Source organism: Microcebus murinus, chromosome 20 (assembly GCF_040939455.1).
Source record: "Microcebus murinus isolate Inina chromosome 20, M.murinus_Inina_mat1.0, whole genome shotgun sequence".
NCBI classification, from domain to species: domain Eukaryota; kingdom Metazoa; phylum Chordata; class Mammalia; order Primates; family Cheirogaleidae; genus Microcebus; species Microcebus murinus.
The window spans coordinates 1,653,410-1,680,332 of NC_134123.1; the positions used below are offsets into that span (position 1 = coordinate 1,653,410).

Sequence of the window (26,923 nt, forward strand, 5' to 3'; positions counted from 1 at the left end):
GTCATTTCACTAATGAATGCACCGAAAAGAGTTTCCTAATCCATCTGTGAGGGTGGCAACTGAAAGAGAATTTTAAAGCTGACAGAATAGGCGAGGAAAGGCATAGGAGATTTCCACACCCAGTAAGGAAGACTTTCCCGAAATGGAAGAAAGAAACGAGCAAACAGAGACACCGGTAGCCCGCCCGGATCAGAGTCTGCTCCTTAGAGAAAGCACCCTGACCAGGTTCACCCGTGGGTGGGTGGCGAGCCAGTGGCATTCAGAAGCGCGAGGCCCGCAGTCTGTGCAGAAGACACCTGCACTCGGGTGTGTGTGGCGGCAGGATTCCCGAGCAGCTCCAAATGGTAATCCAAAGAGAAGCCAGGGAGTTCCCAAGGCCCCAGGTGTCCTCAGCCCACGACTGGCTGCTGTGGGAATGCGAAGCCCGGCTCCTTGTCTCAGAGCGGGACAACCAGGAGGTGTGACGTACACCCCGGGGTTCCCAGGAGGATCAGGCTGAAGCTGGTACTTGGCCTGAAAATATCCCCTCGCATGGGCACCCCCTTCCGCTTCCGGCTCCTCTACTCCCGGTGCCCCTCCATCCAGGGGCCAGACTTTAAGAAGTCACCCGCAGGAGAATCCTGGTCCCAAAGGAGCCTTCTGGGGGACCCGTGCTGAGAGAGGTTGTGGGCATGGCCCGCTGGGGCTCTGCCCGGCCCAGGGCTGGGAGATGCCACCTCCCAGCTCCGGGTCCCTGCAGGAAGCGTTGGCAAGCACAGGGCCAGTCCCCCAAAGGCCCAGGTGCAGGGAGCCCAGGCCAAGCAGCCTGTGGAAGAAGCCACATGCCGTGCCACCCCGGGAACACGACTGCAGGTCGCGGCCCCTCCCGCCTCCTCCCCGACATGGCGCAGGGCTCAGAGACACCTGAGACGCTGCTACCAAAGGCCAAAGGGCATCGGGTGCTCCTCCAAAGCCCCCGAGCAGACCGCGTTGTCCAGCCAGCCCCTGGGCCTCCCTGGGGTGCCCAGCACAAAAGTGCAGACGACCACCGGACTCGCAATATCAGTTTGAGGATGTTTCTGCCACTCTAAGGACCCGCAGGCCAGCTGGGCCTTCAGGCAGGACAGAGAGCCCCGGAATCCGACGAGGAGAGCTGCGTGGACGTCCCCATCAGGAGGCGGTCCCCACCTCCGAGGCTCTCCCCTTGCGGGGAGCGGCAGCCCCAGGGCCTCAGGGAAGACACCAGGCTGGGCCCCCGCGGCACAGCGGGGCACGTCCCCGTCCCCGGCAGGGGACTTAGCGATGCCTGCGCGCCAGACTGCTGCGGCCGCCCTGCTGCCGGGTTCCTGGAGGGCTTCCTGGAAGCAGGGTCCACACCAAGCCCCTGGAAGGCCCAGGCGACGGAGGAGCCGGTCAGGCAGGGGCCGAGGACGGTGACGGGCGGGGAGGAGCGTGTCAGGCAGGGGCCGAGGACGGTGACAGGCCGGGCGGGAAGGAGCCGGTCAGGCAGGGGCCCAGGACAGTGACGGGCCTGGCCGGGGAGGAGCGAGTCAGGCAGTGGCCCAGGTGGTGGGCCGGGCGGGGAGGAGCCTGTCAGGCAGGGGCAGAGGACGGTGACGGTGACGGTGACGGTGACGGTGACGGGCCGGGGCGGGATGGGGCCGGTCAGGCAGGGGCAGGGGCCGAGGACAGTGACGGGCCTGGCGGGGGAGGAGCGCGTCAGGCAGGGGCAGAGGAGACGGGCTGGGTAAGGGGTAGGGTGACAGTTAGGGCACAATTCACAATCGCAAAGATGTGGAAGCGACCCGAGTGCCCATCCATCCAGGAGTGCATTAATAACATGCGGCGCGTGGACACCACGGAGTGCCATTCGGCTATGAGGAGCAGCGGTGAGAGGGCGCCTCTCGTGTTCTCCTGGCCAGAGCTGGAACCCGTTCCAGTAGGCCAGGTATCCCAAGAACGGACACACGAGCACCACGTGCGCGCGCTCACCGGCAAATTGGTACGAACGGATGGACACCTAAGTGGACAGCGAGGAATCACCTTCATCGGGTGGGTGTCGGGCGGGCGTGGGGAGGGGGTGGGCATACACATCCATTAGGGAGGGGGTGGGTGCGCACCGACTGGGGGATGGGCGCACTTGAAGCTCTGACCCGAGGGGGGAGGCGGGGAAAGAGCAATGCACCCGACCTGAACATTGGTACCCCCACAATACGCTGGGAGAAAATGAGAAATAAATAAGGAGACAGGGGGGAGGGGGGCACGGGCAACACATGTCACCTCAATACTTGTACTCCCATCATCTGCTTGAAAAGAGAGAGAAAAGAAAATGCAATCATAGAGATAAGAGACACTTTCTAAGAAAATGAATCCGAAAAGAAAAGTAAAAGGAGGCCTGTCGAGCAGGTCTGGGTGTGACTCCGGATCCCCCAACCTCCAGTGCCACCACCAGAGATTCCTGCGTGTAGCCCATAGAACCCCAAAAGCAACGGGACGAGTTCTGGTCACATACTCGCTCAAAGTGACATCCTGGAATCCTTCCGGAACCCCCTCCCCTCTCAGACTCTCGAGGTTTCCTCCAGCGTGGCGGTTCCCACAGACCAGACCTTTGGTCTGAGACCTGACAGTCCAGATGGCACGCATGCTGCCCCGTGGCGGCGGTGTCCCGGCTTGGGACAAGAGGAGGCCCCACGGTGCGGGCTGGGGCGGCAGGCACCGCGGCGGGCGCTGAGGGTGGGGGTGATCCGCCGGACGGCCGCCCCGCCGCCGCGCTCCCAGCAAGGGGACAGAGCAACAGGCAAAAAAAAAAAAAAAAAAAAAAGCCTAGGGCACCCGGGATTCCCAGGCGGTCTCCCATCCAAGTACTAACCAGGCCCGACGCTGCTTAGCTTCTGAGAGCAGACGAGATGGGGCGCGTTCGGGGTGGTGTGGCCGTAGACCGCGGAGGGCGCCCCTGCCCCGCTCAAGAGGCCAGCCTCACCGCGCTTCCCCGCGATAGCGCTGACCCGCGCCGGGCCTGTGGAGTTCGCCGGCCCGGTCGGGCGGACTCCGGAGGACTGAGGTGAGGGACGGGGCGGGGCGGGGTGGGGTGGGGGGCTGTCTACACACACACACACACACACACACACACACACACACACACACACACACAGACACGATGCGCCTCCACGGCTGGACCCGCCAAGGTGGAGACCTTCCAGCACCCCTCCTCTCCTCACCTCGCCTCCTTCACCTACCCGCCCCCACCCCCAGCGCGCGGCCGCTGACTGCGCACGCGCGCTCACCCTTTGACCCCAGCCAGGGGCCGCCCTCCCGCACAACCCCTGTCAGCTGCGCCCCCGCCCTGTGGGTGGGCTGCCGCCTATTCCCCAGGGCCAGGGCTGGGGCACAGCGCATGGGGGAGGGGAGCGAGTGTAGGGGCGTCTCTCGGGATGTGTCCCATGGCTGGGGTGGGGCGGGGCGGGGTGGTTTGGGGGGCGCTGAAGAAATCAGTCCCCTCCATCTCCTACCTCTGGAAAACCCCCAAGCCCTTGGAGAACTGCCGGCACCGCTCCCGTGGGGGCCGGGACCCTGCTCTGTGTCCTCCTGTGGCCCAGTCCAAGGGGCCTGGGCCTGGCCCGGGGCTGGATTGGACCCCAACCACCCTCGGGTGTGGACTTGCTAAAAGCCGGCGATTAGATATTGGATTCGAGCTTCCTTGAGGTCATTTCACTAATGAATGCACCGAAAAGAGTTTCCTAATCCATCTGTGAGGGTGGCAACTGAAAGAGAATTTTAAAGCTGACAGAATAGGCGAGGAAAGGCATAGGAGATTTCCACACCCAGTAAGGAAGACTTTCCCGAAATGGAAGAAAGAAACGAGCAAACAGAGACACCGGTAGCCCGCCCGGATCAGAGTCTGCTCCTTAGAGAAAGCACCCTGACCAGGTTCACCCGTGGGTGGGTGGCGAGCCAGTGGCATTCAGAAGCGCGAGGCCCGCAGTCTGTGCAGAAGACACCTGCACTCGGGTGTGTGTGGCGGCAGGATTCCCGAGCAGCTCCAAATGGTAATCCAAAGAGAAGCCAGGGAGTTCCCAAGGCCCCAGGTGTCCTCAGCCCACGACTGGCTGCTGTGGGAATGCGAAGCCCGGCTCCTTGTCTCAGAGCGGGACAACCAGGAGGTGTGACGTACACCCCGGGGTTCCCAGGAGGATCAGGCTGAAGCTGGTACTTGGCCTGAAAATGTCCCCTCGCATGGGCACCCCCTTCCGCTTCCGGCTCCTCTACTCCCGGTGCCCCTCCATCCAGGGGCCAGACTTTAAGAAGTCACCCGCAGGAGAATCCTGGTCCCAAAGGAGCCTTCTGGGGGACCCGTGCTGAGAGAGGTTGTGGGCATGGCCCGCTGGGGCTCTGCCCGGCCCAGGGCTGGGAGATGCCACCTCCCAGCTCCGGGTCCCTGCAGGAAGCGTTGGCAAGCACAGGGCCAGTCCCCCAAAGGCCCAGGTGCAGGGAGCCCAGGCCAAGCAGCCTGTGGAAGAAGCCACATGCCGTGCCACCCCGGGAACACGACTGCAGGTCGCGGCCCCTCCCGCCTCCTCCCCGACATGGCGCAGGGCTCAGAGACACCTGAGACGCTGCTACCAAAGTCCAAAGGGCATCGGGTGCTCCTCCAAAGCCCCCGAGCAGACCGCGTTGTCCAGCCAGCCCCTGGGCCTCCCTGGGGTGCCCAGCACAAAAGTGCAGACGACCACCGGACTCGCAATATCAGTTTGAGGATGTTTCTGCCACTCTAAGGACCCGCAGGCCAGCTGGGCCTTCAGGCAGGACAGAGAGCCCCGGAATCCGACGAGGAGAGCTGCGTGGACGTCCCCATCAGGAGGCGGTCCCCACCTCCGAGGCTCTCCCCTTGCGGGGAGCGGCAGCCCCAGGGCCTCAGGGAAGACACCAGGCTGGGCCCCCGCGGCACAGCGGGGCACGTCCCCGTCCCCGGCAGGGGACTTAGCGATGCCTGCGCGCCAGACTGCTGCGGCCGCCCTGCTGCCGGGTTCCTGGAGGGCTTCCTGGAAGCAGGGTCCACACCAAGCCCCTGGAAGGCCCAGGCGACGGAGGAGCCGGTCAGGCAGGGGCCGAGGACGGTGACGGGCGGGGAGGAGCGTGTCAGGCAGGGGCCGAGGACGGTGACAGGCCGGGCGGGAAGGAGCCGGTCAGGCAGGGGCCCAGGACAGTGACGGGCCTGGCCGGGGAGGAGCGAGTCAGGCAGTGGCCCAGGTGGTGGGCCGGGCGGGGAGGAGCCTGTCAGGCAGGGGCAGAGGACGGTGACGGTGACGGTGACGGTGACGGGCCGGGGCGGGATGGGGCCGGTCAGGCAGGGGCAGGGGCCGAGGACAGTGACGGGCCTGGCGGGGGAGGAGCGCGTCAGGCAGGGGCAGAGGAGACGGGCTGGGTAAGGGGTGGGGTGACAGTTAGGGCACAATTCACAATCGCAAAGATGTGGAAGCGACCCGAGTGCCCATCCATCCAGGAGTGCATTAATAACATGCGGCGCGTGGACACCACGGAGTGCCATTCGGCTATGAGGAGCAGCGGTGAGAGGGCGCCTCTCGTGTTCTCCTGGCCAGAGCTGGAACCCGTTCCAGTAGGCCAGGTATCCCAAGAACGGACACACGAGCACCACGTGCGCGCGCTCACCGGCAAATTGGTACGAACGGATGGACACCTAAGTGGACAGCGAGGAATCACCTTCATCGGGTGGGTGTCGGGCGGGCGTGGGGAGGGGGTGGGCATACACATCCATTAGGGAGGGGGTGGGTGCGCACCGACTGGGGGATGGGCGCACTTGAAGCTCTGACCCGAGGGGGGAGGCGGGGAAAGAGCAATGCACCCGACCTGAACATTGGTACCCCCACAATACGCTGGGAGAAAATGAGAAATAAATAAGGAGACAGGGGGGAGGGGGGCACGGGCAACACATGTCACCTCAATACTTGTACTCCCATCATCTGCTTGAAAAGAGAGAGAAAAGAAAATGCAATCATAGAGATAAGAGACACTTTCTAAGAAAATGAATCCGAAAAGAAAAGTAAAAGGAGGCCTGTCGAGCAGGTCTGGGTGTGACTCCGGATCCCCCAACCTCCAGTGCCACCACCAGAGATTCCTGCGTGTAGCCCATAGAACCCCAAAAGCAACGGGACGAGTTCTGGTCACATACTCGCTCAAAGTGACATCCTGGAATCCTTCCGGAACCCCCTCCCCTCTCAGACTCTCGAGGTTTCCTCCAGCGTGGCGGTTCCCACAGACCAGACCTTTGGTCTGAGACCTGACAGTCCAGATGGCACGCATGCTGCCCCGTGGCGGCGGTGTCCCGGCTTGGGACAAGAGGAGGCCCCACGGTGCGGGCTGGGGCGGCAGGCACCGCGGCGGGCGCTGAGGGTGGGGGTGATCCGCCGGACGGCCGCCCCGCCGCCGCGCTCCCAGCAAGGGGACAGAGCAACAGGCAAAAAAAAAAAAAAAAAAAAAGCCTAGGGCACCCGGGATTCCCAGGCGGTCTCCCATCCAAGTACTAACCAGGCCCGACGCTGCTTAGCTTCTGAGAGCAGACGAGATGGGGCGCGTTCGGGGTGGTGTGGCCGTAGACCGCGGAGGGCGCCCCTGCCCCGCTCAAGAGGCCAGCCTCACCGCGCTTCCCCGCGATAGCGCTGACCCGCGCCGGGCCTGTGGAGTTCGCCGGCCCGGTCGGGCGGACTCCGGAGGACTGAGGTGAGGGACGGGGCGGGGCGGGGTGGGGTGGGGGGCTGTCTACACACACACACACACACACACACACACACACACACACACACAGACACGATGCGCCTCCACGGCTGGACCCGCCAAGGTGGAGACCTTCCAGCCCCCCTCCTCTCCTCACCTCGCCTCCTTCACCTACCCGCCCCCACCCCCAGCGCGCGGCCGCTGACTGCGCACGCGCGCTCACCCTTTGACCCCAGCCAGGGGCCGCCCTCCCGCACAACCCCTGTCAGCTGCGCCCCCGCCCTGTGGGTGGGCTGCCGCCTATTCCCCAGGGCCAGGGCTGGGGCACAGCGCATGGGGGAGGGGAGCGAGTGTAGGGGCGTCTCTCGGGATGTGTCCCATGGGTGGGGTGGGGCGGGGCGGGGTGGTTTGGGGGGCGCTGAAGAAATCAGTCCCCTCCATCTCCTACCTCTGGAAAACCGCCAAGCCCTTGGAGAACTGCCGGCACCGCTCCCGTGGGGGCCGGGACCCTGCTCTGTGTCCTCCTGTGGTCCAGTCCAAGGGGCCTGGGCCTGGCCCGGGGCTGGATTGGACCCCAACCACCCTCGGGTGTGGACTTGCTAAAAGCCGGCGATTAGATATTGGATTCGAGCTTCCTTGAGGTCATTTCACTAATGAATGCACCGAAAAGAGTTTCCTAATCCATCTGTGAGGGTGGCAACTGAAAGAGAATTTTAAAGCTGACAGAATAGGCGAGGAAAGGCATAGGAGATTTCCACACCCAGTAAGGAAGACTTTCCCGAAATGGAAGAAAGAAACGAGCAAACAGAGACACCGGTAGCCCGCCCGGATCAGAGTCTGCTCCTTAGAGAAAGCACCCTGACCAGGTTCACCCGTGGGTGGGTGGCGAGCCAGTGGCATTCAGAAGCGCGAGGCCCGCAGTCTGTGCAGAAGACACCTGCACTCGGGTGTGTGTGGCGGCAGGATTCCCGAGCAGCTCCAAATGGTAATCCAAAGAGAAGCCAGGGAGTTCCCAAGGCCCCAGGTGTCCTCAGCCCACGACTGGCTGCTGTGGGAATGCGAAGCCCGGCTCCTTGTCTCAGAGCGGGACAACCAGGAGGTGTGACGTACACCCCGGGGTTCCCAGGAGGATCAGGCTGAAGCTGGTACTTGGCCTGAAAATGTCCCCTCGCATGGGCACCCCCTTCCGCTTCCGGCTCCTCTACTCCCGGTGCCCCTCCATCCAGGGGCCAGACTTTAAGAAGTCACCCGCAGGAGAATCCTGGTCCCAAAGGAGCCTTCTGGGGGACCCGTGCTGAGAGAGGTTGTGGGCATGGCCCGCTGGGGCTCTGCCCGGCCCAGGGCTGGGAGATGCCACCTCCCAGCTCCGGGTCCCTGCAGGAAGCGTTGGCAAGCACAGGGCCAGTCCCCCAAAGGCCCAGGTGCAGGGAGCCCAGGCCAAGCAGCCTGTGGAAGAAGCCACATGCCGTGCCACCCCGGGAACACGACTGCAGGTCGCGGCCCCTCCCGCCTCCTCCCCGACATGGCGCAGGGCTCAGAGACACCTGAGACGCTGCTACCAAAGTCCAAAGGGCATCGGGTGCTCCTCCAAAGCCCCCGAGCAGACCGCGTTGTCCAGCCAGCCCCTGGGCCTCCCTGGGGTGCCCAGCACAAAAGTGCAGACGACCACCGGACTCGCAATATCAGTTTGAGGATGTTTCTGCCACTCTAAGGACCCGCAGGCCAGCTGGGCCTTCAGGCAGGACAGAGAGCCCCGGAATCCGACGAGGAGAGCTGCGTGGACGTCCCCATCAGGAGGCGGTCCCCACCTCCGAGGCTCTCCCCTTGCGGGGAGCGGCAGCCCCAGGGCCTCAGGGAAGACACCAGGCTGGGCCCCCGCGGCACAGCGGGGCACGTCCCCGTCCCCGGCAGGGGACTTAGCGATGCCTGCGCGCCAGACTGCTGCGGCCGCCCTGCTGCCGGGTTCCTGGAGGGCTTCCTGGAAGCAGGGTCCACACCAAGCCCCTGGAAGGCCCAGGCGACGGAGGAGCCGGTCAGGCAGGGGCCGAGGACGGTGACGGGCGGGGAGGAGCGTGTCAGGCAGGGGCCGAGGACGGTGACAGGCCGGGCGGGAAGGAGCCGGTCAGGCAGGGGCCCAGGACAGTGACGGGCCTGGCCGGGGAGGAGCGAGTCAGGCAGTGGCCCAGGTGGTGGGCCGGGCGGGGAGGAGCCTGTCAGGCAGGGGCAGAGGACGGTGACGGTGACGGTGACGGTGACGGGCCGGGGCGGGAAGGGGCCGGTCAGGCAGGGGCAGGGGCCGAGGACAGTGACGGGCCTGGCGGGGGAGGAGCGCGTCAGGCAGGGGCAGAGGAGACGGGCTGGGTAAGGGGTAGGGTGACAGTTAGGGCACAATTCACAATCGCAAAGATGTGGAAGCGACCCGAGTGCCCATCCATCCAGGAGTGCATTAATAACATGCGGCGCGTGGACACCACGGAGTGCCATTCGGCTATGAGGAGCAGCGGTGAGAGGGCGCCTCTCGTGTTCTCCTGGCCAGAGCTGGAACCCGTTCCAGTAGGCCAGGTATCCCAAGAACGGACACACGAGCACCACGTGCGCGCGCTCACCGGCAAATTGGTACGAACGGATGGACACCTAAGTGGACAGCGAGGAATCACCTTCATCGGGTGGGTGTCGGGCGGGCGTGGGGAGGGGGTGGGCATACACATCCATTAGGGAGGGGGTGGGTGCGCACCGACTGGGGGATGGGCGCACTTGAAGCTCTGACCCGAGGGGGGAGGCGGGGAAAGAGCAATGCACCCGACCTGAACATTGGTACCCCCACAATACGCTGGGAGAAAATGAGAAATAAATAAGGAGACAGGGGGGAGGGGGGCACGGGCAACACATGTCACCTCAATACTTGTACTCCCATCATCTGCTTGAAAAGAGAGAGAAAAGAAAATGCAATCATAGAGATAAGAGACACTTTCTAAGAAAATGAATCCGAAAAGAAAAGTAAAAGGAGGCCTGTCGAGCAGGTCTGGGTGTGACTCCGGATCCCCCAACCTCCAGTGCCACCACCAGAGATTCCTGCGTGTAGCCCATAGAACCCCAAAAGCAACGGGACGAGTTCTGGTCACATACTCGCTCAAAGTGACATCCTGGAATCCTTCCGGAACCCCCTCCCCTCTCAGACTCTCGAGGTTTCCTCCAGCGTGGCGGTTCCCACAGACCAGACCTTTGGTCTGAGACCTGACAGTCCAGATGGCACGCATGCTGCCCCGTGGCGGCGGTGTCCCGGCTTGGGACAAGAGGAGGCCCCACGGTGCGGGCTGGGGCGGCAGGCACCGCGGCGGGCGCTGAGGGTGGGGGTGATCCGCCGGACGGCCGCCCCGCCGCCGCGCTCCCAGCAAGGGGACAGAGCAACAGGCAAAAAAAAAAAAAAAAAAAAAAGCCTAGGGCACCCGGGATTCCCAGGCGGTCTCCCATCCAAGTACTAACCAGGCCCGACGCTGCTTAGCTTCTGAGAGCAGACGAGATGGGGCGCGTTCGGGGTGGTGTGGCCGTAGACCGCGGAGGGCGCCCCTGCCCCGCTCAAGAGGCCAGCCTCACCGCGCTTCCCCGCGATAGCGCTGACCCGCGCCGGGCCTGTGGAGTTCGCCGGCCCGGTCGGGCGGACTCCGGAGGACTGAGGTGAGGGACGGGGCGGGGCGGGGTGGGGTGGGGGGCTGTCTACACACACACACACACACACACACACACACACACACACACAGACACGATGCGCCTCCACGGCTGGACCCGCCAAGGTGGAGACCTTCCAGCACCCCTCCTCTCCTCACCTCGCCTCCTTCACCTACCCGCCCCCACCCCCAGCGCGCGGCCGCTGACTGCGCACGCGCGCTCACCCTTTGACCCCAGCCAGGGGCCGCCCTCCCGCACAACCCCTGTCAGCTGCGCCCCCGCCCTGTGGGTGGGCTGCCGCCTATTCCCCAGGGCCAGGGCTGGGGCACAGCGCATGGGGGAGGGGAGCGAGTGTAGGGGCGTCTCTCGGGATGTGTCCCATGGCTGGGGTGGGGCGGGGCGGGGTGGTTTGGGGGGCGCTGAAGAAATCAGTCCCCTCCATCTCCTACCTCTGGAAAACCCCCAAGCCCTTGGAGAACTGCCGGCACCGCTCCCGTGGGGGCCGGGACCCTGCTCTGTGTCCTCCTGTGGCCCAGTCCAAGGGGCCTGGGCCTGGCCCGGGGCTGGATTGGACCCCAACCACCCTCGGGTGTGGACTTGCTAAAAGCCGGCGATTAGATATTGGATTCGAGCTTCCTTGAGGTCATTTCACTAATGAATGCACCGAAAAGAGTTTCCTAATCCATCTGTGAGGGTGGCAACTGAAAGAGAATTTTAAAGCTGACAGAATAGGCGAGGAAAGGCATAGGAGATTTCCACACCCAGTAAGGAAGACTTTCCCGAAATGGAAGAAAGAAACGAGCAAACAGAGACACCGGTAGCCCGCCCGGATCAGAGTCTGCTCCTTAGAGAAAGCACCCTGACCAGGTTCACCCGTGGGTGGGTGGCGAGCCAGTGGCATTCAGAAGCGCGAGGCCCGCAGTCTGTGCAGAAGACACCTGCACTCGGGTGTGTGTGGCGGCAGGATTCCCGAGCAGCTCCAAATGGTAATCCAAAGAGAAGCCAGGGAGTTCCCAAGGCCCCAGGTGTCCTCAGCCCACGACTGGCTGCTGTGGGAATGCGAAGCCCGGCTCCTTGTCTCAGAGCGGGACAACCAGGAGGTGTGACGTACACCCCGGGGTTCCCAGGAGGATCAGGCTGAAGCTGGTACTTGGCCTGAAAATGTCCCCTCGCATGGGCACCCCCTTCCGCTTCCGGCTCCTCTACTCCCGGTGCCCCTCCATCCAGGGGCCAGACTTTAAGAAGTCACCCGCAGGAGAATCCTGGTCCCAAAGGAGCCTTCTGGGGGACCCGTGCTGAGAGAGGTTGTGGGCATGGCCCGCTGGGGCTCTGCCCGGCCCAGGGCTGGGAGATGCCACCTCCCAGCTCCGGGTCCCTGCAGGAAGCGTTGGCAAGCACAGGGCCAGTCCCCCAAAGGCCCAGGTGCAGGGAGCCCAGGCCAAGCAGCCTGTGGAAGAAGCCACATGCCGTGCCACCCCGGGAACACGACTGCAGGTCGCGGCCCCTCCCGCCTCCTCCCCGACATGGCGCAGGGCTCAGAGACACCTGAGACGCTGCTACCAAAGTCCAAAGGGCATCGGGTGCTCCTCCAAAGCCCCCGAGCAGACCGCGTTGTCCAGCCAGCCCCTGGGCCTCCCTGGGGTGCCCAGCACAAAAGTGCAGACGACCACCGGACTCGCAATATCAGTTTGAGGATGTTTCTGCCACTCTAAGGACCCGCAGGCCAGCTGGGCCTTCAGGCAGGACAGAGAGCCCCGGAATCCGACGAGGAGAGCTGCGTGGACGTCCCCATCAGGAGGCGGTCCCCACCTCCGAGGCTCTCCCCTTGCGGGGAGCGGCAGCCCCAGGGCCTCAGGGAAGACACCAGGCTGGGCCCCCGCGGCACAGCGGGGCACGTCCCCGTCCCCGGCAGGGGACTTAGCGATGCCTGCGCGCCAGACTGCTGCGGCCGCCCTGCTGCCGGGTTCCTGGAGGGCTTCCTGGAAGCAGGGTCCACACCAAGCCCCTGGAAGGCCCAGGCGACGGAGGAGCCGGTCAGGCAGGGGCCGAGGACGGTGACGGGCGGGGAGGAGCGTGTCAGGCAGGGGCCGAGGACGGTGACAGGCCGGGCGGGAAGGAGCCGGTCAGGCAGGGGCCCAGGACAGTGACGGGCCTGGCCGGGGAGGAGCGAGTCAGGCAGTGGCCCAGGTGGTGGGCCGGGCGGGGAGGAGCCTGTCAGGCAGGGGCAGAGGACGGTGACGGTGACGGTGACGGTGACGGGCCGGGGCGGGATGGGGCCGGTCAGGCAGGGGCAGGGGCCGAGGACAGTGACGGGCCTGGCGGGGGAGGAGCGCGTCAGGCAGGGGCAGAGGAGACGGGCTGGGTAAGGGGTGGGGTGACAGTTAGGGCACAATTCACAATCGCAAAGATGTGGAAGCGACCCGAGTGCCCATCCATCCAGGAGTGCATTAATAACATGCGGCGCGTGGACACCACGGAGTGCCATTCGGCTATGAGGAGCAGCGGTGAGAGGGCGCCTCTCGTGTTCTCCTGGCCAGAGCTGGAACCCGTTCCAGTAGGCCAGGTATCCCAAGAACGGACACACGAGCACCACGTGCGCGCGCTCACCGGCAAATTGGTACGAACGGATGGACACCTAAGTGGACAGCGAGGAATCACCTTCATCGGGTGGGTGTCGGGCGGGCGTGGGGAGGGGGTGGGCATACACATCCATTAGGGAGGGGGTGGGTGCGCACCGACTGGGGGATGGGCGCACTTGAAGCTCTGACCCGAGGGGGGAGGCGGGGAAAGAGCAATGCACCCGACCTGAACATTGGTACCCCCACAATACGCTGGGAGAAAATGAGAAATAAATAAGGAGACAGGGGGGAGGGGGGCACGGGCAACACATGTCACCTCAATACTTGTACTCCCATCATCTGCTTGAAAAGAGAGAGAAAAGAAAATGCAATCATAGAGATAAGAGACACTTTCTAAGAAAATGAATCCGAAAAGAAAAGTAAAAGGAGGCCTGTCGAGCAGGTCTGGGTGTGACTCCGGATCCCCCAACCTCCAGTGCCACCACCAGAGATTCCTGCGTGTAGCCCATAGAACCCCAAAAGCAACGGGACGAGTTCTGGTCACATACTCGCTCAAAGTGACATCCTGGAATCCTTCCGGAACCCCCTCCCCTCTCAGACTCTCGAGGTTTCCTCCAGCGTGGCGGTTCCCACAGACCAGACCTTTGGTCTGAGACCTGACAGTCCAGATGGCACGCATGCTGCCCCGTGGCGGCGGTGTCCCGGCTTGGGACAAGAGGAGGCCCCACGGTGCGGGCTGGGGCGGCAGGCACCGCGGCGGGCGCTGAGGGTGGGGGTGATCCGCCGGACGGCCGCCCCGCCGCCGCGCTCCCAGCAAGGGGACAGAGCAACAGGCAAAAAAAAAAAAAAAAAAAAAGCCTAGGGCACCCGGGATTCCCAGGCGGTCTCCCATCCAAGTACTAACCAGGCCCGACGCTGCTTAGCTTCTGAGAGCAGACGAGATGGGGCGCGTTCGGGGTGGTGTGGCCGTAGACCGCGGAGGGCGCCCCTGCCCCGCTCAAGAGGCCAGCCTCACCGCGCTTCCCCGCGATAGCGCTGACCCGCGCCGGGCCTGTGGAGTTCGCCGGCCCGGTCGGGCGGACTCCGGAGGACTGAGGTGAGGGACGGGGCGGGGCGGGGTGGGGTGGGGGGCTGTCTACACACACACACACACACACACACACACACACACACACACACAGACACGATGCGCCTCCACGGCTGGACCCGCCAAGGTGGAGACCTTCCAGCCCCCCTCCTCTCCTCACCTCGCCTCCTTCACCTACCCGCCCCCACCCCCAGCGCGCGGCCGCTGACTGCGCACGCGCGCTCACCCTTTGACCCCAGCCAGGGGCCGCCCTCCCGCACAACCCCTGTCAGCTGCGCCCCCGCCCTGTGGGTGGGCTGCCGCCTATTCCCCAGGGCCAGGGCTGGGGCACAGCGCATGGGGGAGGGGAGCGAGTGTAGGGGCGTCTCTCGGGATGTGTCCCATGGGTGGGGTGGGGCGGGGCGGGGTGGTTTGGGGGGCGCTGAAGAAATCAGTCCCCTCCATCTCCTACCTCTGGAAAACCGCCAAGCCCTTGGAGAACTGCCGGCACCGCTCCCGTGGGGGCCGGGACCCTGCTCTGTGTCCTCCTGTGGTCCAGTCCAAGGGGCCTGGGCCTGGCCCGGGGCTGGATTGGACCCCAACCACCCTCGGGTGTGGACTTGCTAAAAGCCGGCGATTAGATATTGGATTCGAGCTTCCTTGAGGTCATTTCACTAATGAATGCACCGAAAAGAGTTTCCTAATCCATCTGTGAGGGTGGCAACTGAAAGAGAATTTTAAAGCTGACAGAATAGGCGAGGAAAGGCATAGGAGATTTCCACACCCAGTAAGGAAGACTTTCCCGAAATGGAAGAAAGAAACGAGCAAACAGAGACACCGGTAGCCCGCCCGGATCAGAGTCTGCTCCTTAGAGAAAGCACCCTGACCAGGTTCACCCGTGGGTGGGTGGCGAGCCAGTGGCATTCAGAAGCGCGAGGCCCGCAGTCTGTGCAGAAGACACCTGCACTCGGGTGTGTGTGGCGGCAGGATTCCCGAGCAGCTCCAAATGGTAATCCAAAGAGAAGCCAGGGAGTTCCCAAGGCCCCAGGTGTCCTCAGCCCACGACTGGCTGCTGTGGGAATGCGAAGCCCGGCTCCTTGTCTCAGAGCGGGACAACCAGGAGGTGTGACGTACACCCCGGGGTTCCCAGGAGGATCAGGCTGAAGCTGGTACTTGGCCTGAAAATGTCCCCTCGCATGGGCACCCCCTTCCGCTTCCGGCTCCTCTACTCCCGGTGCCCCTCCATCCAGGGGCCAGACTTTAAGAAGTCACCCGCAGGAGAATCCTGGTCCCAAAGGAGCCTTCTGGGGGACCCGTGCTGAGAGAGGTTGTGGGCATGGCCCGCTGGGGCTCTGCCCGGCCCAGGGCTGGGAGATGCCACCTCCCAGCTCCGGGTCCCTGCAGGAAGCGTTGGCAAGCACAGGGCCAGTCCCCCAAAGGCCCAGGTGCAGGGAGCCCAGGCCAAGCAGCCTGTGGAAGAAGCCACATGCCGTGCCACCCCGGGAACACGACTGCAGGTCGCGGCCCCTCCCGCCTCCTCCCCGACATGGCGCAGGGCTCAGAGACACCTGAGACGCTGCTACCAAAGTCCAAAGGGCATCGGGTGCTCCTCCAAAGCCCCCGAGCAGACCGCGTTGTCCAGCCAGCCCCTGGGCCTCCCTGGGGTGCCCAGCACAAAAGTGCAGACGACCACCGGACTCGCAATATCAGTTTGAGGATGTTTCTGCCACTCTAAGGACCCGCAGGCCAGCTGGGCCTTCAGGCAGGACAGAGAGCCCCGGAATCCGACGAGGAGAGCTGCGTGGACGTCCCCATCAGGAGGCGGTCCCCACCTCCGAGGCTCTCCCCTTGCGGGGAGCGGCAGCCCCAGGGCCTCAGGGAAGACACCAGGCTGGGCCCCCGCGGCACAGCGGGGCACGTCCCCGTCCCCGGCAGGGGACTTAGCGATGCCTGCGCGCCAGACTGCTGCGGCCGCCCTGCTGCCGGGTTCCTGGAGGGCTTCCTGGAAGCAGGGTCCACACCAAGCCCCTGGAAGGCCCAGGCGACGGAGGAGCCGGTCAGGCAGGGGCCGAGGACGGTGACGGGCGGGGAGGAGCGTGTCAGGCAGGGGCCGAGGACGGTGACAGGCCGGGCGGGAAGGAGCCGGTCAGGCAGGGGCCCAGGACAGTGACGGGCCTGGCCGGGGAGGAGCGAGTCAGGCAGTGGCCCAGGTGGTGGGCCGGGCGGGGAGGAGCCTGTCAGGCAGGGGCAGAGGACGGTGACGGTGACGGTGACGGTGACGGGCCGGGGCGGGAAGGGGCCGGTCAGGCAGGGGCAGGGGCCGAGGACAGTGACGGGCCTGGCGGGGGAGGAGCGCGTCAGGCAGGGGCAGAGGAGACGGGCTGGGTAAGGGGTAGGGTGACAGTTAGGGCACAATTCACAATCGCAAAGATGTGGAAGCGACCCGAGTGCCCATCCATCCAGGAGTGCATTAATAACATGCGGCGCGTGGACACCACGGAGTGCCATTCGGCTATGAGGAGCAGCGGTGAGAGGGCGCCTCTCGTGTTCTCCTGGCCAGAGCTGGAACCCGTTCCAGTAGGCCAGGTATCCCAAGAACGGACACACGAGCACCACGTGCGCGCGCTCACCGGCAAATTGGTACGAACGGATGGACACCTAAGTGGACAGCGAGGAATCACCTTCATCGGGTGGGTGTCGGGCGGGCGTGGGGAGGGGGTGGGCATACACATCCATTAGGGAGGGGGTGGGTGCGCACCGACTGGGGGATGGGCGCACTTGAAGCTCTGACCCGAGGGGGGAGGCGGGGAAAGAGCAATGCACCCGACCTGAACATTGGTACCCCCACAATACGCTGGGAGAAAATGAGAAATAAATAAGGAGACAGGGGGGAGGGGGGCACGGGCAACACATGTCACCTCAATACTTGTACTCCCATCATCTGCTTGAAAAGAGAGAGAAAAGAAAATGCAATCATAGAGATAAGAGACACTTTCTAAGAAAATGAATCCGAAAAGAAAAGTAAAAGGAGGCCTGTCGAGCAGGTCTGGGTGTGACTCCGGATCCCCCAACCTCCAGTGCCACCACCAGAGATTCCTGCGTGTAGCCCATAGAACCCCAAAAGCAACGGGACGAGTTCTGGTCACATACTCGCTCAAAGTGACATCCTGGAATCCTTCCGGAACCCCCTCCCCTCTCAGACTCTCGAGGTTTCCTCCAGCGTGGCGGTTCCCACAGACCAGACCTTTGGTCTGAGACCTGACAGTCCAGATGGCACGCATGCTGCCCCGTGGCGGCGGTGTCCCGGCTTGGGACAAGAGGAGGCCCCACGGTGCGGGCTGGGGCGGCAGGCACCGCGGCGGGCGCTGAGGGTGGGGGTGATCCGCCGGACGGCCGCCCCGCCGCCGCGCTCCCAGCAAGGGGACAGAGCAACAGGCAAAAAAAAAAAAAAAAAAAAAAGCCTAGGGCACCCGGGATTCCCAGGCGGTCTCCCATCCAAGTACTAACCAGGCCCGACGCTGCTTAGCTTCTGAGAGCAGACGAGATGGGGCGCGTTCGGGGTGGTGTGGCCGTAGACCGCGGAGGGCGCCCCTGCCCCGCTCAAGAGGCCAGCCTCACCGCGCTTCCCCGCGATAGCGCTGACCCGCGCCGGGCCTGTGGAGTTCGCCGGCCCGGTCGGGCGGACTCCGGAGGACTGAGGTGAGGGACGGGGCGGGGCGGGGTGGGGTGGGGGGCTGTCTACACACACACACACACACACACACACACACACACACACACACAGACACGATGCGCCTCCACGGCTGGACCCGCCAAGGTGGAGACCTTCCAGCCCCCCTCCTCTCCTCACCTCGCCTCCTTCACCTACCCGCCCCCACCCCCAGCGCGCGGCCGCTGACTGCGCACGCGCGCTCACCCTTTGACCCCAGCCAGGGGCCGCCCTCCCGCACAACCCCTGTCAGCTGCGCCCCCGCCCTGTGGGTGGGCTGCCGCCTATTCCCCAGGGCCAGGGCTGGGGCACAGCGCATGGGGGAGGGGAGCGAGTGTAGGGGCGTCTCTCGGGATGTGTCCCATGGGTGGGGTGGGGCGGGGCGGGGTGGTTTGGGGGGCGCTGAAGAAATCAGTCCCCTCCATCTCCTACCTCTGGAAAACCGCCAAGCCCTTGGAGAACTGCCGGCACCGCTCCCGTGGGGGCCGGGACCCTGCTCTGTGTCCTCCTGTGGTCCAGTCCAAGGGGCCTGGGCCTGGCCCGGGGCTGGATTGGACCCCAACCACCCTCGGGTGTGGACTTGCTAAAAGCCGGCGATTAGATATTGGATTCGAGCTTCCTTGAGGTCATTTCACTAATGAATGCACCGAAAAGAGTTTCCTAATCCATCTGTGAGGGTGGCAACTGAAAGAGAATTTTAAAGCTGACAGAATAGGCGAGGAAAGGCATAGGAGATTTCCACACCCAGTAAGGAAGACTTTCCCGAAATGGAAGAAAGAAACGAGCAAACAGAGACACCGGTAGCCCGCCCGGATCAGAGTCTGCTCCTTAGAGAAAGCACCCTGACCAGGTTCACCCGTGGGTGGGTGGCGAGCCAGTGGCATTCAGAAGCGCGAGGCCCGCAGTCTGTGCAGAAGACACCTGCACTCGGGTGTGTGTGGCGGCAGGATTCCCGAGCAGCTCCAAATGGTAATCCAAAGAGAAGCCAGGGAGTTCCCAAGGCCCCAGGTGTCCTCAGCCCACGACTGGCTGCTGTGGGAATGCGAAGCCCGGCTCCTTGTCTCAGAGCGGGACAACCAGGAGGTGTGACGTACACCCCGGGGTTCCCAGGAGGATCAGGCTGAAGCTGGTACTTGGCCTGAAAATGTCCCCTCGCATGGGCACCCCCTTCCGCTTCCGGCTCCTCTACTCCCGGTGCCCCTCCATCCAGGGGCCAGACTTTAAGAAGTCACCCGCAGGAGAATCCTGGTCCCAAAGGAGCCTTCTGGGGGACCCGTGCTGAGAGAGGTTGTGGGCATGGCCCGCTGGGGCTCTGCCCGGCCCAGGGCTGGGAGATGCCACCTCCCAGCTCCGGGTCCCTGCAGGAAGCGTTGGCAAGCACAGGGCCAGTCCCCCAAAGGCCCAGGTGCAGGGAGCCCAGGCCAAGCAGCCTGTGGAAGAAGCCACATGCCGTGCCACCCCGGGAACACGACTGCAGGTCGTGGCCCCTCCCGCCTCCTCCCCGACATGGCGCAGGGCTCAGAGACACCTGAGACGCTGCTACCAAAGTCCAAAGGGCATCGGGTGCTCCTCCAAAGCCCCCGAGCAGACCGCGTTGTCCAGCCAGCCCCTGGGCCTCCCTGGGGTGCCCAGCACAAAAGTGCAGACGACCACCGGACTCGCAATATCAGTTTGAGGATGTTTCTGCCACTCTAAGGACCCGCAGGCCAGCTGGGCCTTCAGGCAGGACAGAGAGCCCCGGAATCCGACGAGGAGAGCTGCGTGGACGTCCCCATCAGGAGGCGGTCCCCACCTCCGAGGCTCTCCCCTTGCGGGGAGCGGCAGCCCCAGGGCCTCAGGGAAGACACCAGGCTGGGCCCCCGCGGCACAGCGGGGCACGTCCCCGTCCCCGGCAGGGGACTTAGCGATGCCTGCGCGCCAGACTGCTGCGGCCGCCCTGCTGCCGGGTTCCTGGAGGGCTTCCTGGAAGCAGGGTCCACACCAAGCCCCTGGAAGGCCCAGGCGACGGAGGAGCCGGTCAGGCAGGGGCCGAGGACGGTGACGGGCGGGGAGGAGCGTGTCAGGCAGGGGCCGAGGACGGTGACAGGCCGGGCGGGAAGGAGCCGGTCAGGCAGGGGCCCAGGACAGTGACGGGCCTGGCCGGGGAGGAGCGAGTCAGGCAGTGGCCCAGGTGGTGGGCCGGGCGGGGAGGAGCCTGTCAGGCAGGGGCAGAGGACGGTGACGGTGACGGTGACGGTGACGGGCCGGGGCGGGAAGGGGCCGGTCAGGCAGGGGCAGGGGCCGAGGACAGTGACGGGCCTGGCGGGGGAGGAGCGCGTCAGGCAGGGGCAGAGGAGACGGGCTGGGTAAGGGGTAGGGTGACAGTTAGGGCACAATTCACAATCGCAAAGATGTGGAAGCGACCCGAGTGCCCATCCATCCAGGAGTGCATTAATAACATGCGGCGCGTGGACACCACGGAGTGCCATTCGGCTATGAGGAGCAGCGGTGAGAGGGCGCCTCTCGTGTTCTCCTGGCCAGAGCTGGAACCCGTTCCAGTAGGCCAGGTATCCCAAGAACGGACACACGAGCACCACGTGCGCGCGCTCACCGGCAAATTGGTACGAACGGATGGACACCTAAGTGGACAGCGAGGAATCACCTTCATCGGGTGGGTGTCGGGCGGGCGTGGGGAGGGGGTGGGCATACACATCCATTAGGGAGGGGGTGGGTGCGCACCGACTGGGGGATGGGCGCACTTGAAGCTCTGACCCGAGGGGGGAGGCGGGGAAAGAGCAATGCACCCGACCTGAACATTGGTACCCCCACAATACGCTGGGAGAAAATGAGAAATAAATAAGGAGACAGGGGGGAGGGGGGCACGGGCAACACATGTCACCTCAATACTTGTACTCCCATCATCTGCTTGAAAAGAGAGAGAAAAGAAAATGCAATCATAGAGATAAGAGACACTTTCTAAGAAAATGAATCCGAAAAGAAAAGTAAAAGGAGGCCTGTCGAGCAGGTCTGGGTGTGACTCCGGATCCCCCAACCTCCAGTGCCACCACCAGAGATTCCTGCGTGTAGCCCATAGAACCCCAAAAGCAACGGGACGAGTTCTGGTCACATACTCGCTCAAAGTGACATCCTGGAATCCTTCCGGAACCCCCTCCCCTCTCAGACTCTCGAGGTTTCCTCCAGCGTGGCGGTTCCCACAGACCAGACCTTTGGTCTGAGACCTGACAGTCCAGATGGCACGCATGCTGCCCCGTGGCGGCGGTGTCCCGGCTTGGGACAAGAGGAGGCCCCACGGTGCGGGCTGGGGCGGCAGGCACCGCGGCGGGCGCTGAGGGTGGGGGTGATCCGCCGGACGGCCGCCCCGCCGCCGCGCTCCCAGCAAGGGGACAGAGCAACAGGCAAAAAAAAAAAAAAAAAAAAAAGCCTAGGGCACCCGGGATTCCCAGGCGGTCTCCCATCCAAGTACTAACCAGGCCCGACGCTGCTTAGCTTCTGAGAGCAGACGAGATGGGGCGCGTTCGGGGTGGTGTGGCCGTAGACCGCGGAGGGCGCCCCTGCCCCGCTCAAGAGGCCAGCCTCACCGCGCTTCCCCGCGATAGCGCTGACCCGCGCCGGGCCTGTGGAGTTCGCCGGCCCGGTCGGGCGGACTCCGGAGGACTGAGGTGAGGGACGGGGCGGGGCGGGGTGGGGTGGGGGGCTGTCTACACACACACACACACACACACACACACACACACACACACACAGACACGATGCGCCTCCACGGCTGGACCCGCCAAGGTGGAGACCTTCCAGCACCCCTCCTCTCCTCACCTCGCCTCCTTCACCTACCCGCCCCCACCCCCAGCGCGCGGCCGCTGACTGCGCACGCGCGCTCACCCTTTGACCCCAGCCAGGGGCCGCCCTCCCGCACAACCCCTGTCAGCTGCGCCCCCGCCCTGTGGGTGGGCTGCCGCCTATTCCCCAGGGCCAGGGCTGGGGCACAGCGCATGGGGGAGGGGAGCGAGTGTAGGGGCGTCTCTCGGGATGTGTCCCATGGCTGGGGTGGGGCGGGGCGGGGTGGTTTGGGGGGCGCTGAAGAAATCAGTCCCCTCCATCTCCTACCTCTGGAAAACCCCCAAGCCCTTGGAGAACTGCTGGCACCGCTCCCGTGGGGGCCGGGACCCTGCTCTGTGTCCTCCTGTGGCCCAGTCCAAGGGGCCTGGGCCTGGCCCGGGGCTGGATTGGACCCCAACCACCCTCGGGTGTGGACTTGCTAAAAGCCGGCGATTAGATATTGGATTCGAGCTTCCTTGAGGTCATTTCACTAATGAATGCACCGAAAAGAGTTTCCTAATCCATCTGTGAGGGTGGCAACTGAAAGAGAATTTTAAAGCTGACAGAATAGGCGAGGAAAGGCATAGGAGATTTCCACACCCAGTAAGGAAGACTTTCCCGAAATGGAAGAAAGAAACGAGCAAACAGAGACACCGGTAGCCCGCCCGGATCAGAGTCTGCTCCTTAGAGAAAGCACCCTGACCAGGTTCACCCGTGGGTGGGTGGCGAGCCAGTGGCATTCAGAAGCGCGAGGCCCGCAGTCTGTGCAGAAGACACCTGCACTCGGGTGTGTGTGGCGGCAGGATTCCCGAGCAGCTCCAAATGGTAATCCAAAGAGAAGCCAGGGAGTTCCCAAGGCCCCAGGTGTCCTCAGCCCACGACTGGCTGCTGTGGGAATGCGAAGCCCGGCTCCTTGTCTCAGAGCGGGACAACCAGGAGGTGTGACGTACACCCCGGGGTTCCCAGGAGGATCAGGCTGAAGCTGGTACTTGGCCTGAAAATGTCCCCTCGCATGGGCACCCCCTTCCGCTTCCGGCTCCTCTACTCCCGGTGCCCCTCCATCCAGGGGCCAGACTTTAAGAAGTCACCCGCAGGAGAATCCTGGTCCCAAAGGAGCCTTCTGGGGGACCCGTGCTGAGAGAGGTTGTGGGCATGGCCCGCTGGGGCTCTGCCCGGCCCAGGGCTGGGAGATGCCACCTCCCAGCTCCGGGTCCCTGCAGGAAGCGTTGGCAAGCACAGGGCCAGTCCCCCAAAGGCCCAGGTGCAGGGAGCCCAGGCCAAGCAGCCTGTGGAAGAAGCCACATGCCGTGCCACCCCGGGAACACGACTGCAGGTCGCGGCCCCTCCCGCCTCCTCCCCGACATGGCGCAGGGCTCAGAGACACCTGAGACGCTGCTACCAAAGTCCAAAGGGCATCGGGTGCTCCTCCAAAGCCCCCGAGCAGACCGCGTTGTCCAGCCAGCCCCTGGGCCTCCCTGGGGTGCCCAGCACAAAAGTGCAGACGACCACCGGACTCGCAATATCAGTTTGAGGATGTTTCTGCCACTCTAAGGACCCGCAGGCCAGCTGGGCCTTCAGGCAGGACAGAGAGCCCCGGAATCCGACGAGGAGAGCTGCGTGGACGTCCCCATCAGGAGGCGGTCCCCACCTCCGAGGCTCTCCCCTTGCGGGGAGCGGCAGCCCCAGGGCCTCAGGGAAGACACCAGGCTGGGCCCCCGCGGCACAGCGGGGCACGTCCCCGTCCCCGGCAGGGGACTTAGCGATGCCTGCGCGCCAGACTGCTGCGGCCGCCCTGCTGCCGGGTTCCTGGAGGGCTTCCTGGAAGCAGGGTCCACACCAAGCCCCTGGAAGGCCCAGGCGACGGAGGAGCCGGTCAGGCAGGGGCCGAGGACGGTGACGGGCGGGGAGGAGCGTGTCAGGCAGGGGCCGAGGACGGTGACAGGCCGGGCGGGAAGGAGCCGGTCAGGCAGGGGCCCAGGACAGTGACGGGCCTGGCCGGGGAGGAGCGAGTCAGGCAGTGGCCCAGGTGGTGGGCCGGGCGGGGAGGAGCCTGTCAGGCAGGGGCAGAGGACGGTGACGGTGACGGTGACGGGCCGGGGCGGGATGGGGCCGGTCAGGCAGGGGCAGGGGCCGAGGACAGTGACGGGCCTGGCGGGGGAGGAGCGCGTCAGGCAGGGGCAGAGGAGACGGGCTGGGTAAGGGGTGGGGTGACAGTTAGGGCACAATTCACAATCGCAAAGATGTGGAAGCGACCCGAGTGCCCATCCATCCAGGAGTGCATTAATAACATGCGGCGCGTGGACACCACGGAGTGCCATTCGGCTATGAGGAGCAGCGGTGAGAGGGCGCCTCTCGTGTTCTCCTGGCCAGAGCTGGAACCCGTTCCAGTAGGCCAGGTATCCCAAGAACGGACACACGAGCACCACGTGCGCGCGCTCACCGGCAAATTGGTACGAACGGATGGACACCTAAGTGGACAGCGAGGAATCACCTTCATCGGGTGGGTGTCGGGCGGGCGTGGGGAGGGGGTGGGCATACACATCCATTAGGGAGGGGGTGGGTGCGCACCGACTGGGGGATGGGCGCACTTGAAGCTCTGACCCGAGGGGGGAGGCGGGGAAAGAGCAATGCACCCGACCTGAACATTGGTACCCCCACAATACGCTGGGAGAAAATGAGAAATAAATAAGGAGACAGGGGGGAGGGGGGCACGGGCAACACATGTCACCTCAATACTTGTACTCCCATCATCTGCTTGAAAAGAGAGAGAAAAGAAAATGCAATCATAGAGATAAGAGACACTTTCTAAGAAAATGAATCCGAAAAGAAAAGTAAAAGGAGGCCTGTCGAGCAGGTCTGGGTGTGACTCCGGATCCCCCAACCTCCAGTGCCACCACCAGAGATTCCTGCGTGTAGCCCATAGAACCCCAAAAGCAACGGGACGAGTTCTGGTCACATACTCGCTCAAAGTGACATCCTGGAATCCTTCCGGAACCCCCTCCCCTCTCAGACTCTCGAGGTTTCCTCCAGCGTGGCGGTTCCCACAGACCAGACCTTTGGTCTGAGACCTGACAGTCCAGATGGCACGCATGCTGCCCCGTGGCGGCGGTGTCCCGGCTTGGGACAAGAGGAGGCCCCACGGTGCGGGCTGGGGCGGCAGGCACCGCGGCGGGCGCTGAGGGTGGGGGTGATCCGCCGGACGGCCGCCCCGCCGCCGCGCTCCCAGCAAGGGGACAGAGCAACAGGCAAAAAAAAAAAAAAAAAAAAAAGCCTAGGGCACCCGGGATTCCCAGGCGGTCTCCCATCCAAGTACTAACCAGGCCCGACGCTGCTTAGCTTCTGAGAGCAGACGAGATGGGGCGCGTTCGGGGTGGTGTGGCCGTAGACCGCGGAGGGCGCCCCTGCCCCGCTCAAGAGGCCAGCCTCACCGCGCTTCCCCGCGATAGCGCTGACCCGCGCCGGGCCTGTGGAGTTCGCCGGCCCGGTCGGGCGGACTCCGGAGGACTGAGGTGAGGGACGGGGCGGGGCGGGGTGGGGTGGGGGGCTGTCTACACACACACACACACACACACACACACACACACACACACACAGACACGATGCGCCTCCACGGCTGGACCCGCCAAGGTGGAGACCTTCCAGCCCCCCTCCTCTCCTCACCTCGCCTCCTTCACCTACCCGCCCCCACCCCCAGCGCGCGGCCGCTGACTGCGCACGCGCGCTCACCCTTTGACCCCAGCCAGGGGCCGCCCTCCCGCACAACCCCTGTCAGCTGCGCCCCCGCCCTGTGGGTGGGCTGCCGCCTATTCCCCAGGGCCAGGGCTGGGGCACAGCGCATGGGGGAGGGGAGCGAGTGTAGGGGCGTCTCTCGGGATGTGTCCCATGGGTGGGGTGGGGCGGGGCGGGGTGGTTTGGGGGGCGCTGAAGAAATCAGTCCCCTCCATCTCCTACCTCTGGAAAACCGCCAAGCCCTTGGAGAACTGCCGGCACCGCTCCCGTGGGGGCCGGGACCCTGCTCTGTGTCCTCCTGTGGTCCAGTCCAAGGGGCCTGGGCCTGGCCCGGGGCTGGATTGGACCCCAACCACCCTCGGGTGTGGACTTGCTAAAAGCCGGCGATTAGATATTGGATTCGAGCTTCCTTGAGGTCATTTCACTAATGAATGCACCGAAAAGAGTTTCCTAATCCATCTGTGAGGGTGGCAACTGAAAGAGAATTTTAAAGCTGACAGAATAGGCGAGGAAAGGCATAGGAGATTTCCACACCCAGTAAGGAAGACTTTCCCGAAATGGAAGAAAGAAACGAGCAAACAGAGACACCGGTAGCCCGCCCGGATCAGAGTCTGCTCCTTAGAGAAAGCACCCTGACCAGGTTCACCCGTGGGTGGGTGGCGAGCCAGTGGCATTCAGAAGCGCGAGGCCCGCAGTCTGTGCAGAAGACACCTGCACTCGGGTGTGTGTGGCGGCAGGATTCCCGAGCAGCTCCAAATGGTAATCCAAAGAGAAGCCAGGGAGTTCCCAAGGCCCCAGGTGTCCTCAGCCCACGACTGGCTGCTGTGGGAATGCGAAGCCCGGCTCCTTGTCTCAGAGCGGGACAACCAGGAGGTGTGACGTACACCCCGGGGTTCCCAGGAGGATCAGGCTGAAGCTGGTACTTGGCCTGAAAATGTCCCCTCGCATGGGCACCCCCTTCCGCTTCCGGCTCCTCTACTCCCGGTGCCCCTCCATCCAGGGGCCAGACTTTAAGAAGTCACCCGCAGGAGAATCCTGGTCCCAAAGGAGCCTTCTGGGGGACCCGTGCTGAGAGAGGTTGTGGGCATGGCCCGCTGGGGCTCTGCCCGGCCCAGGGCTGGGAGATGCCACCTCCCAGCTCCGGGTCCCTGCAGGAAGCGTTGGCAAGCACAGGGCCAGTCCCCCAAAGGCCCAGGTGCAGGGAGCCCAGGCCAAGCAGCCTGTGGAAGAAGCCACATGCCGTGCCACCCCGGGAACACGACTGCAGGTCGCGGCCCCTCCCGCCTCCTCCCCGACATGGCGCAGGGCTCAGAGACACCTGAGACGCTGCTACCAAAGTCCAAAGGGCATCGGGTGCTCCTCCAAAGCCCCCGAGCAGACCGCGTTGTCCAGCCAGCCCCTGGGCCTCCCTGGGGTGCCCAGCACAAAAGTGCAGACGACCACCGGACTCGCAATATCAGTTTGAGGATGTTTCTGCCACTCTAAGGACCCGCAGGCCAGCTGGGCCTTCAGGCAGGACAGAGAGCCCCGGAATCCGACGAGGAGAGCTGCGTGGACGTCCCCATCAGGAGGCGGTCCCCACCTCCGAGGCTCTCCCCTTGCGGGGAGCGGCAGCCCCAGGGCCTCAGGGAAGACACCAGGCTGGGCCCCCGC

At 64.3% G+C, this 26,923-nt stretch overlaps 7 pseudogenes; all 7 read right to left on the minus strand.

Moving 5' to 3' along the window:
- Nucleotides 1–2,799: 2,799 nt before the first annotated feature.
- LOC142862920 (uncharacterized) lies at nucleotides 2,800–2,918 on the minus strand (annotated as a pseudogene).
- A 3,555-nt stretch (nucleotides 2,919–6,473) lies between these two features.
- On the minus strand, nucleotides 6,474–6,592 carry LOC142862921 (uncharacterized; annotated as a pseudogene).
- Nucleotides 6,593–10,142: 3,550 nt separating this feature from the next.
- Nucleotides 10,143–10,261, minus strand: LOC142862922 (uncharacterized; annotated as a pseudogene).
- A 3,547-nt stretch (nucleotides 10,262–13,808) lies between these two features.
- Nucleotides 13,809–13,927, minus strand: LOC142862923 (uncharacterized; annotated as a pseudogene).
- A 3,550-nt stretch (nucleotides 13,928–17,477) lies between these two features.
- LOC142862924 (uncharacterized) lies at nucleotides 17,478–17,596 on the minus strand (annotated as a pseudogene).
- Nucleotides 17,597–21,146: 3,550 nt separating this feature from the next.
- LOC142862925 (uncharacterized) lies at nucleotides 21,147–21,265 on the minus strand (annotated as a pseudogene).
- A 3,544-nt stretch (nucleotides 21,266–24,809) lies between these two features.
- LOC142862926 (uncharacterized) lies at nucleotides 24,810–24,928 on the minus strand (annotated as a pseudogene).
- Between the last annotated feature and the right edge of the window lie 1,995 nt (nucleotides 24,929–26,923).